The 12747-nt window shown below is 36.9% G+C and overlaps 1 protein-coding gene across 1 annotated transcript in view; it reads right to left on the bottom strand.

Annotated features, from left to right (window-relative positions):
• The window catches only part of UTRN (utrophin), a 551097-nt gene that overhangs the window by 35753 nt on the left and 502597 nt on the right, over positions 1 to 12747 (bottom strand). The window lies entirely within an intron of this gene.

Raw genomic sequence — 12747 nt, 5'->3', positions numbered from 1 at the left:
ATCAAATTAGAGCAGATGTAAATTGATGCAATTAAATGACAACACTTTCAGTAGTTTTATGTATTTTTGGAATAGCACACAAGGTCATGAGAACACATGGCAATCAAGACTCATCGTTAAATATTTCCAGCAATCAGCTTATAATTTTTAATTTTCTGTTGAGAATAAGCAATAAGTAAATCATTTCCCCAATACGTTAAAATCAATTTTGGCAGTGTTATTCATTAATTCCTGTCACTAGAAAAGCTGCAATTTGCTATTAAACACTTGGTGAGGATGTATTCTGGATATTATATGATTTTAGCTAAGTAATGAGGCACACACATCCTCATAATTCACCCATATATATATATATATATGCATATATATACATATATCCTGTACCGACTTCACAGAAGCCAGCACAAACTGTAGTCTAGAAAAAGAGAAAACAGTACACAAGAGAGAAAGACCAGGGCCACGCTGGTTCTCTGTTCTGCAAGGAATACTATCAGATTCTTTGTTCTTTCCCACCCATATAAACATATAATTATTTGACATGGGACTTTCCAGGTGGTACAGTGGTAAAGAATCTGCCTGCAATGCAGGAGATGTGGGTTCAATCCCTGGGTCACAAAGAGCCACTGGAGTAGGAAACACAACCCACTCCAGTATTCTTGCCTGGAAAATTTCATGGATACAGGAGCCTGGCAGGCTACAGTCCATGGGGTCTCAAAGTGTCAGATATGACTAAGTGACTGGAGCACGCGCGTGCACACACACACACACACACACAGAGCATACATTTGACATGGACTTAATTACTAATGGTGATATAAAATGTGACTTTTAAAAAAAGCATTTCAATATGATTGGTTAACATGATCATTTAGGGTGACTGACCTACCTGCTACCTGCTCCCCTAGCCTTTGCACCCTCCTCAGTCTGTCTTTTCCCTCCTGACAAGCATGCCCTGGATTCACACAAACTTGTTTTGCAAACAGAAGCTTAACAAAATATTTTTTGGAACAACTGAATTGAGTCAGTCCTTACATGGTTTTGTTACTTTCTATTTGCTCTCATGCCACCTAAATATGTTTTCTTCTAGTAAACAATTAAGGGAATTTTTGATTCTCTATGGAGAAGGTAATGGCAACCCACTCCTGTATTCTTGCCTGGAGAATCCCATGGACAGAGGAGCCTGATGGGCTACAGTCCATGGGGTCGCAAGGGTTGGACATGACTTAGTGACTAAATAACTGCTACTGCTACTACTTGATTCTCTAACCTTGCAGAGCAGAAATAACATAAATCAGCCCAAGCTATGTATACATCAGTTTTCTTTTTATTTAAAAGAATATGTATAGCAAGCAAAGCCCACGTTATCACCGGACCTTGCTATCAGACCCACAATGTCAAATCTTTTTCTGAATAACAAAGAACAAACTATATAATACCTCCATTATATAGATACAGACCCTCTCAAATATAAAGTGTAGAAAATAAGCTACTAATTGTGGGGGGGGGGGGGAAGAGAATTCAAGGCACTCTATACAGGGAAAAGTGTTGCTATGAGATGCTGGTTTGGGGGTATTTATCTCTGACCAGGCAGAACAGGGGAGAGGAGCAGATCACAGCTGGGAATAAAGAAGGCAATATTTAGAGACACAAAGCCTGGTCCTGAGAATAAAGCCAAAAAGATATATCACTGCTATAAAGGACATTTGGACTTTCAGCAATGGGTATCACAGCTTCAGATCATTAAGTTTATAGATATGTTTATCCTGAATGTTTTGGTAGAAAGAAAGAAAAAAAAAAAAAGAAGAAGAAGCTTTCCATGATAGAAATACAAAAAGAGGCCCCATGCAAGAATAAGCATTTATGACCCAATTTATTTCTGTGTCTGCTCTTAACAAATTGTTAATATACAAGGAGACAGGAAAGTAATGGCCTCCAGCTTTTACTTGGTCTATTTTCATCTGGCAATAAAAGAGTTTATATTGTTCAGATCAGTGATTTTCAAGCCATATCCAGGTCTCTAACTCAGGCAACCCTGAGTGGGCAGGTGGGAGAAAGGCCAGGTGGGAGGCACCAGGCCACTTTCCCAGTCTGCCTCCTCCAGGACAGCCCTACAATACAGGGCCCTTAGGTATATTCATGGTGGTGTGCAACCATCATCACTATCTAATTCTAGAACAGCATCGTCACCTCAAAAAGAAAGAAAGCCTGTACCCATTAGCAATCATTCCCGCCCCCACTACCACCCCCATCTCCTCCCCTCAGCCCCTGGCAACCACTAATCTACTTTCTGTTTCTATGGACGTGTCTATTCTGGACATTTCTTATAAATGGAATCATATAATATATGGTTTTCTGTGACTGGCTTCTTTCACTAAGCATAATGTTCTTCTAACTTATCTCTATTTGGGTTTCAATGTGAACTCTTGATGGGGAAAAAATGACATCTCATTTAAAAGTACAAGTCCCATTCCACATCACACACTCTTTAGGTAAAGACATTCACCATATGGAAGAAGAAAGCAAAACCAGACAACCAATGAAAACCCTTCTCTCTCCCACAGAAAAGCATACAAAAAACAACTACCTGCCTCCCAAAAAGTTATAGAAGGGGTTTCTGATAATGCTCGAGTTTTATTTTTAGAAAAAATGAGTGCATTCTCATATAAGGAATGCTAATGAGGAGAAAGTGCCCTCATAATCTAAGGGCACTAAATTTGCTATCACCATAAACTTTACACAATATTAAAAGAAAAAGTGAAAAGTAATTCATCCCACAGGAATGTGATTCCTTAGTTTAGATAGAACCAAGAAAATGAATTATGCCTATTTTCTCACCAAAAAAGGTTAAAATATATTTGTACATATGTGATCTAATTTGCTATCTAATGATAGTACCTAAAATTTCTCTGTTTGAAGGTGCTTGAGTAACAGTTGGTAAAAAGGTCAAACAGAGGACCACCCACCCAACATAATCAACATCATCAAAGTTAACTCCTTCTCCATGCTAGTGTGGAGAGTTGTTCTTTTTTAAGCAAACAGCTATTGATAATATGATGTGAAGATGAAAGTGAAAGGATCATTCATTACTACACAAATTATCCAGCATTTTAACTTATCCATGCATCTCCTGGAAGACTAGGTTTTCATTTATTGCTCTAAGCAAAGAAATAAAAAGAACAAAAGATTTTGTAGATCTCAGTAGATGTAATGAGGGTGATGCATTGGCACAGAAGTCTCACCTTACAAACAGCTTTCCTTGAATTTCTTTTTACTATCAAGTGTGATGAGACCATCACCACTTTTTTGACCCAAAAGGAAAGTGATACTAAAGCTTAGAGGGATTCAGATCAAGAAGGTCAGGAAAACTTGCAAACCTACGTCTGTTCACCAGACTGGCACTGTGTCATCTCTCTGGGAAAAACTAAACAGTTTTAAGTTTTGTAAGAAAAAGAAGTCACAGCCATTGATTAAACTATTATAATATTCTGAATTTTCCCTTTATTTTAAATAAGGTCCTACCAAGATACCCTGTGGCTGATTTTTACAAGATTTAAATTGAAATGTCACTTTCTAATTTTAAATTGCATATCTAAGAAATGTTCAGTGTAAGTACAATTAGAAAAAAATACACATGAAAGAGAAAAAAGAAACATTAAAATTACCAGTTCTTCTGTCACCCAGAGATAATCAGTCTTAAAATGTTTGGTACTGGATCAATTTATTTTTAATCCTTTTTATGGCAAAATAAAACATACATATATAAAACTATATACAACAGACATATGGTTTAATAAAATAAGTTATATGTTAAACACCATCAAGTCAGGAAATTGAACTTCGTTGGACATTCCAGAAGACTTGTTCCGGTTACAACCCCTCCCTACCTCCATAAAGCCATCATCCTCATTTTTGTAACAATAATTTCCTTGCATTTTAAAAGTAGTTTTATCACTCCAATGTCTGTCCTAAAAAATATGATATATTTAAAGTCACTTTTAATCTACCAGATTTCTTCTTCATACTATCCATTTTCTTACAACTTATCTGTTGGAAACCCAGGCAATTTGACCAGTAGCGTTTTCTATTGTCTAGATTTTGCTGGTTGCACATTTTTGGTGCAGTTTAGCATGCTCCTTCCAATTGGCAGCTGGATCCAGAGAATACATGAGACTTAGGTTTGCATTTCTGGCAAGATTATTGGTGGCGTTTCATAGGATTACAGAAGACACATGATGTCTGGTCATCTCTATTATGTACTAGCTCACACAGAGTCAGACACGACTGAAGCAACTTAGCAGCAGCAGCAGCACCTTTCATGCTAAATGCATATTTCCATCCAATGAGGACTTTTAAATGGTGATAGTCTATCATTCATTCCTAGTTTAAAAAATTAAAGACGTCCTCCTCCATCTGTTTAGTTACTCAGTAGTACAGTTCAAGAAAGGCAAGATTACATGTTTGATTTTTCTCTTTTATTGACCACTTTGCTCTGTAATGGATTGGTTTCGTATCATCTTCCAAAGATGACCAATTTTTAAATTGTTTCAAAATATCATTATAAATTCATAGATTAATATATTTATGAGTTTTCATCTATTGACCCTTGCACAACATGGGTTTGAAACATGTTGGATCCACTCATATACTATTTTTTTCACTGAATATGCACAATAGCATAGCACAAACTATGAATAAGGAGGACCCACTGTAATGGATTTTGGTACTCCCAACTCATGAGCTGTTCAAGGGCTAACTATATTATCATTACTGAAGCTCAAACTGTCCCAACTTTGGCCTGTAGGGGGCCTCTTCCTGGTTGTCCTGTTTAAGTTCTACTAAGCTGTGTATATGTTAGTTGCTCAACTGAGTCCAGTTCTTTATGACCCTATGGACTATAGCCCATCAGGCTCCTCAGTCCATGTAATTCTCCAGGCAAGACTATGGGAGTGGGTAGCCATTCCCCTCTCCAGGGGATCTTCTGACCCAGGGATCAAACCCAGGTCTCATGCTTTGCAGACAGGCTCTTTACTGTCTGTAACAATGTATTTAATGTTGTTAATCCATCAGTTCCCAGGATGTTATTTCTCTAGTTACTTTAGTTATCTGAAGTCTGGTCTCTCAAATAATTCCGCAAGAAGTGTTCATAGGACCAATATTACCTGAGTTCTTACATGCTGATGACAGATTTCCTGTGTTCTTTGCTAGTTACTAGAAAGTTGGTTTTTCTAGATACAAAATTCTTGGCTCATATATTTTTCCCTTGAGTTTCTTAAGTATGTTTTTCATTTGTATAAAGCATTGATATTGAAAATTCTGATGGTTATTTAATTTTCTTTCTTTTCTAATTCAGTTTTTCTTTTTGTTTAAATGACCAAAAGACTCTGTTTCACTTCAAAGACCAGTAATTTTACCAGGATATTACATAGTGTTGGAGAGCTCAGACATTAATATACTCTTTCAGTATAGAGATTCACTTTTTCTTTTTTTTTTGGAGAGTGGAAAGATTTTTCCCTAAAAAATAATTTTGGAAGTAGAATTGATTAGTTCTCCTTATTTTCTGGCATTTGTTCTACTTTGGGTTTTTTTCTTCATGGACTCATATTGTCCATATTTTCCATTTTTTCTTTTCTTTTATGACTATCTTCAATATTTGTCATTTTTCTTGATCCTTTATGTTGCTTTCTTTACTTCTCTTTGAGGTTTTTTTTTTTTTTTGCTATACAGTATATTCTCATTAGTTATGTTTTATACACAGTATCAGCAGTGTATATGTATCAATCCCAATCTCCCAGTTCAACCCCCTCCACTACCCTCCCCACCCCCACTGCTTTCCTGACATCTGTTCTCTACCTCTGTGTCTCTATTAACTTTTCTTTGAGCTTTAAAGTTCGCCTCTTATTCACCTTCTATTTTTTTAAAATGGTATTTATGTGCTCTGTTTATTAAGACTAAAATTAATTAGCTTTAACTTTCAAAATTATTTTTCTTTTATTTCTAATTTTTTCCTGAGTTCTATCACCCCAAATACGACAAAGGGGCATACCAATCAGTTGTTAAAGTTACTTGAAAACAGCCAGGACTAGAAGAACACTCTGGCCCTCCTCTTTGTCCCCCTGAAAGCAGGAAATCATCTCCCATGTAAAAAGTAGTCTCCCTGCACCAGGAGGGACAGAGACACCTTATCATGGAAAGAGGGACTTCAAGGCCGAGAAAGCTGTGTAAACCATCTGCTTAGATGCTTCACTAATTGGTACCCAAGCCTAAATTTCTCCGCATTATCAGTTCTTCACAACGTTATTTTGCTGGTGTTTGCTTGTCTTAAAGGTACAGAAGCTGCCTGCTTTGGTCACGTCTTTGAGTCTCTCATATGCACAAAATTAACATTAGATTTTCTCCTGTTAATCTGTCTCAGGTCAATTTAATTATTAGACCAGCCAGAAGAATCTAGAAAAGGAAGGGGTACATTTTTTTTCCTCTCCAACAATATCTTGCAAGTTTTGTGACTGGTATGGCTTGTTACCACCTAGATTTATTTTGGGGATATCTCACTACCTAGTTTTGTTGTAAATATTATTCAGAGGTTTGGTATTGCTGTGTATCTGCTGTGTCTCTTTTTATGTAACTACTTTACTAACGGGAAGAAAATGGCAAAGGCAAATAGACTGAAAAACTCTGAAGCCACTGCTACCACCATCTCCCCCCAATCCTTCTGGATTGATTTGTAACAATTATGTAAGAACTCAAATATTCAAACAAGGACTGTCATTCAAACTGTCATTTTTGGAAATCTAACGAAGGTGAGTCACTGTGACAAACATTTTAAAATTGAACCTAATAGACAAGTGGGTACTTATGTTTTCTTTCACTACTACGCTGCTATTAAGTAGCAGTGAGATAATAATGAAAACTTATTTGGATAATAACAAGTAATTAGTTCTTGACTTGGTCCCTACCAACTAGTACAAATCAATTATTTAAAATGTGTTGCTGAATTATAAAAGGTAGCCTGCAGTAACTCTCAACCCAACCCCTCAAAACTCCTGTGTAAGCTGGCAGCATGAGATGATTTTTAACTCTTGAATTCTATTTCAGAAAATAAAACTATATTCATTTTAAATCTTCTAAAAATTTCTTTGGTCAATTCATAACTCGGGATAGCAGTATTATCTAATTCTTTACCAAATACTCCCAACATCATATTTTTAACTTAACTACATATATGCATAAGTTATTGGCAGAGGAAGACAGGCTAGAATAAGGAGGAAAATCAAGGTTACATAAGAAACAATATGATCTTTGGCACCTGAATAGAATAATTAAATAATACTATTTAGGTCATGCACAAGTACAAAAACCACTGTTGAACAAGATTCTCATTAGCAACATTTACTTCTTAAATATATAGTCAATAGTCTCAAATGACAGATGCAAAGTGTAAAAAGTACATTGCATTATCATAGGGCCAATCTTAAAGACATTCCAATAGTTTTTTAAAAAATGAAAAACAACCTCTCAGTTTTGCTTTAAGTTTCAATGATTTCAACAAGTTGAAATTCAGATACACTGAATTTTACAGGTAGGATAAAATTAGTAAGACAAGCTTCAGAGCATTCTCAGTTCTAATGGAAAAATATGAAACTAAAATATTAGCATTTAAAAAATCATCAAGGAGTCAAGAATAAGTAGGGTAAATGAGTCATCCAAACAATAGATTTTGTTCAAATGTCACCTTAAAGGTGAACAACGCAATCTAAATGCACTCAACTTACTGGGATAGCAATGTAGACTGGGCAAGAACTAAAAAACCACTTAGGATGCCGAGGCCAGAGAAAGCCATGATGCTGCGTTTTTAGCATATTGGCAAGATCCCAAGTCTCATCTGAAGAAGTAAGACTGCCAGAAACAAACTACACTAACTCAGTGGAGAGCTTTCCAAAGAATGAATCTGCATGTTCTATATTTGATGTTTACAGTCCCACGAATACATTGATGTTGGCAGGAGTAGGGAGGGGTCGACAAAACAACTATTTCTAGTTTTTTTCCTTTGTTCTTTTTGTTTCTTGCCAGTGACATATTGTTTGTAAAGAAAAGAGTGATTTCACTTTTAGCTTTAAAAATAAAACTTTTTCTGTTTTTTTCAGTAGGAAACTGATTTTTCTATACCTCTAAAAACACTAAAAATATGAAATTTAATTTTCCCCATATGTTAACCAATAGTGAGAAGAACATTCTTGAACCTATTTCTTTAAAAGTAACATATACTTTCTTAAAAAATGCAATACAAGTCTGTTCGAAGTGTTGCTACCTTTTAATAGACTGTTACCGATCTTCCTCTCTTCTCATCAGGAACTCAACATGACTATCAGAACAAACTAGTCCTGTCCAAACCCAGCATGTAAATGAGAATTTTGCCTTGATTCCACTCCCAACAATTTGAATGCTGGAAGTAGCTGATGTTTCTGACTTTGCTAGAAATAAAGTTTTACAAATATCTCATCCCTTCTTCCTGAGCTAACATGACTCTCAAAACATCTTCCCATCTGGGCTACCGCTTCAGTTCCTGATGTCTGTATTTACCAATGAGTAAGCACTCTATTCACTTTCCCCACTTTCCCAATGTGGATCAGGCCACCGTCCACAGACGCACACAGCCTCTATTAATCTTTTATTTATTTTTTCCCTTTTAGCTGTTAGTGTGGATTCTGTGTTTTACTTATGAACACATTCCCTTACATCTTGTTCATAACTGCAATTTCAACCTTTCTCTTTCAGTGAATACTGACGCTCCCATGACAGTACCATCTCCCCTACAATCCTTTCCATCCCGGACTATACAATCAAAGAACAAGAATAAAGCAGGTCTGTGCCATTTCTCCCTTAGCCTCAGCCTAAAAAGTAAAGTCGTTCAGTCATGTCTGACTCTTAGCGACCCCATGGACTGCAGCCTACCAGGCTCCTTCATCCATGGGATTTTCCAGGCAAGAGTACTGGAGTGGGTTGCCATTGTCTTCTCCTAAACTGTATATATATTTCTCAAATGTAGATAAATCACTAAATCCATGTCACTGACTTTAAACAAATCACTTACTTTCTCTAAGACTTAGTCTTTTTTAAAAATGAGGATGAATTAGGTATTTTCTTAGACTCTTTCCAGCTTTAATACTCTATAAATAGTATACATAATATCAGGTATGAGCACATTCAGTTTTTGTGTACCAGAATTAACCATGCATATTAGGAAAAGTATGAATCATCCTTGTCCCAAGGAGTGAAAAAGATAGTTGAAAGGGCAAAAACACCAACAGAGAAAGCAATGCAAGATAACACAGAATCAAATACCAAATGGTAAAGCAGGGGCTAGTGGTCAAAACCACAGAATGACCGGTTTCATTGAGCAAAGGCAAAAAAATTTGGGAAGATTTCTCACACAAAATAAGAGTCATGCTGTTTTCATGAAAAAGTGGGATTTTCAAATGAATGGAGAGATAATGGTAACAAGCATTAAATATAGTTTATGTCATACTGTCTGTTTTAGATGAACTCTTTTTGGGCCTCATGAAAGAACTTTAAATGTACAACTCTGGATTATAGAATGGTGGAGAGGAAATAAGCGTTTTAAAAAGTCATTTCCTAGCAAAAGAAAAATTCTATTTCATTTCTGTAGATAAATGCTTTACTATCAATTTCATAATATATCTTCATAAATTAGGATAGTTAATTCATACACTATTAGTCATTCTACATCTAAAGACAATAGATAGATAATACAGTATTTTTTCAAGATACATTTGAAAAAAATATTTTTTGAGCTTTGAGGGTTTAAAATAAGGCTTATAAGCTTTGGAAAGCTTTTACCAACAGAAACATTCAGATTCAGCTGAAAAAGAAACTTGAATGGGAAAGAAATCAAGTCAGTAATATGACTAGGGCATTTTCCTAACCATAAGCAGAGATGCACTATAAGAAATGCCAACATCAGGATTTATACAGAAAGGTCTAATCCATTTAACATTTAAGTGGTGCTTACTATGACTGTATTGAAAAATTCACATTTGAGTTCATTTTATAAGGCAGAGATCAGATGAGTTGATGGAACACTGGATAAAAGATAAATATACCAAAAATGAATAAAGCTCACTGAAAGTAAAAGAAATTTTAGAAAGCAGTTAAATCAAATAATTCATTACTATTTGAATTTAATAGTATGTCTTTTAAAGACTCAATTTATATATATATATATATTTTTTTTTTTTTTAAGTCATTTTATCAAAAGTTGTGGGGTCAAATGCAGAAAATAACCTGCCCTAAGAGGTGAATGATGAGTAGGGTGCTTATTAATATTGCTATGCAAACTTCAGAAAGGGGCAAAAAACCCTCCCAGAACACATCTTCAAAAAGGAAGCCATCCTATACAATGCAGGGCAAGCTGTACTCTTAGGCATAATAACAGTGATTTTGCAAAGACTAGGTAACAAGAAGCGCTTTGGGTAACTTAGATTTTATCCTAAAATGATAGCCAGAGAGTAAAATTCATCAGTGTATCCGTGGTTCTCAAGCTCACCCCACTGACCACAGACTGATGCTGAAGAGCCATAGATTTTAAATTGTAGGTATTTCTCAAAATCATTATGAATTATTATTATGAATCATTATGAAGGCCAAGAAAAATAGTAATTTTAAACACCTTTACTGAATTCATTGTTGTTGAAAGTCATGTCTGACTCTTTTGTGACTCCATGAACTGTAGCCCACCAGGATCCTCTGTCAATGGGATTCTCCAGGCAAGAATACCTGAGGGGGTTGCCATTTCCTTCTCCAGGGGATCATTCCAACCCAGAGATGGAACCTGGGTCTCCTGCGTTGGCAGGCAGATTCTTTACTGCCGAGCCACTGGGGAAGCCTTATTGACTTTGTTGTTGTTCAGTCAATCAGTGGTGACCGACTCTTTGCAACCCCATGGACTATAGCAACCCAGGCTTCCCTGTCCTCCACCATCACCTGGAACTTGATCAAATTCATGTCCATTGAGTTGATGCCATCCAACCATATCATCCTCTCTCACCCCCTTCTCCTCCTGCCTTCAATCTTTCCCAGCATCAGGGTCTTTTATAATGAGTCAGCTCTTTGCATCAGGCGGCCAAGTACTGGAGCTTCAGCTTCAGCATCAGTGCTTCCAATGAATACTCAGGACTGATTTCCTTTAGGATTGATTGGTTTGATTTTCTTGCCATCGAAGGGGCTCTCAAGAGTCTTCTCCAACACTACAGTTCAAAAGCATCAATTCTTCCATGCTCAGCCTTCTTTATGGTCCAACTCTCACATCTGTACGTGACTACAGGAAAAACTACATCTTTGACTATACAGATCTTTGTTAGCAAAGTAACGTCTCTGCTTTTCAAAATGCTGTCTACCGACTTTATACATCTTAAAATGTGTAGTCACTTTTATACATCTTTAATGTATATTTACTTTATGATTTTTGCCATGTTGACATTAGTTCTTTATAATCAGTTTCCAAAATTTCCAGCTGTAATTATGCAAATTTCACTATATGTGCTGTGCTGTGCTTAGTTGCTTCAGCCATGTCCAACTCTTTGTGATCCTATGGACTGTAGCCCTCCAGACTACTCTGTTCATGGACTTTGCCAGGCAAGAATCCTGGAGTGGGTTGTCATGCCCTCCTCCAGGGGATCTTCCCAACCTAGGGGTCGAACCCAGGTCTCCCACATTGCAGGCGGATTCTTTACCATCTTAGCCACAAAGGAAACCCAAGAATACTAGGTTGGGTAGCCTATCCCTTCTTCAGCAGATCTTCCCAACCCAGGAATCGAACTGGGGTCTCCTGCACTGCAGGTGGATTCTTTACCAGCTGAGCCACCAGGTAAGTCCTTCAATATATATTTCACCCCAATCCAGACACCTTGTAGTGACCAGCAGGGGTCTGCACAGGATGATAACTGCATTTCTCTCTAACCTCATCTCTTACCTTTCTCATTCTCTCTTTTGTGAAGGGAGAAATTCACTCTTTGTGAAACTCACAGAGTTTTTTCTGTTCCTAGTCTTTTTGTTCTCACCTCCTTCCCAACCCCAGGGCCAGGTCTGCGGCGGTGTGACCTGTGCAGCTATAAAGGGGTTCACACTCAGTCAGAGTCTCCCTGAGCTTGGCTTAATGCTCTACTGTTACCATCTTGAAAGTCTTAGCAAATTTTTAGCAAGGGGCCCCACATGTTTACTTTGCTCTGGGCACTTCAAATAGCCAGTGCTACCTACCACACTCCCCTTGGGCAATAATATACTCCATTTTCTTCTATGCTCCAGTCATGCCAACCTCTTTCCAAAATATCCTTTGATACCAGCTATTTACACATCCAATTCTTTCTCATCCTTCAAGCTCAACTAAAACGCTAATTTCTCCAAAAGACCGTCTGTGATTTCTTTATCTAAAGTGCCTCCTCTAATCTTCTACCTCATTATCCATTTATTTCTTTCGAGGCACTTACTGCTATCTGTAATGATCTCATTTATTTGTTTCCTTGTTCTCTGTCACATATCTCCTCCTCCTGAACGGAAAGGAGTAGGAGAGTCAGTGATCTTGTCTATCTTGGGAATACACTGATGAATTATCAGAGCTAAAAATAGCATCTGACACATGGCAAGTCCTCAATATTTATTTGTCGAGTGAATGAGCATGCTAATCATAATAATAAATGGTGCTTCATAGATTTTCTTGGCATTTTTTTCCTAAAG

The sequence above is a fragment of the Capricornis sumatraensis genome, chromosome 13 (genome assembly GCF_032405125.1).
Source record: "Capricornis sumatraensis isolate serow.1 chromosome 13, serow.2, whole genome shotgun sequence".
In the NCBI taxonomy this organism is placed as follows: Eukaryota; Metazoa; Chordata; class Mammalia; order Artiodactyla; family Bovidae; genus Capricornis; species Capricornis sumatraensis.
This window is presented reverse-complemented; position numbering and strand designations above follow the sequence as displayed.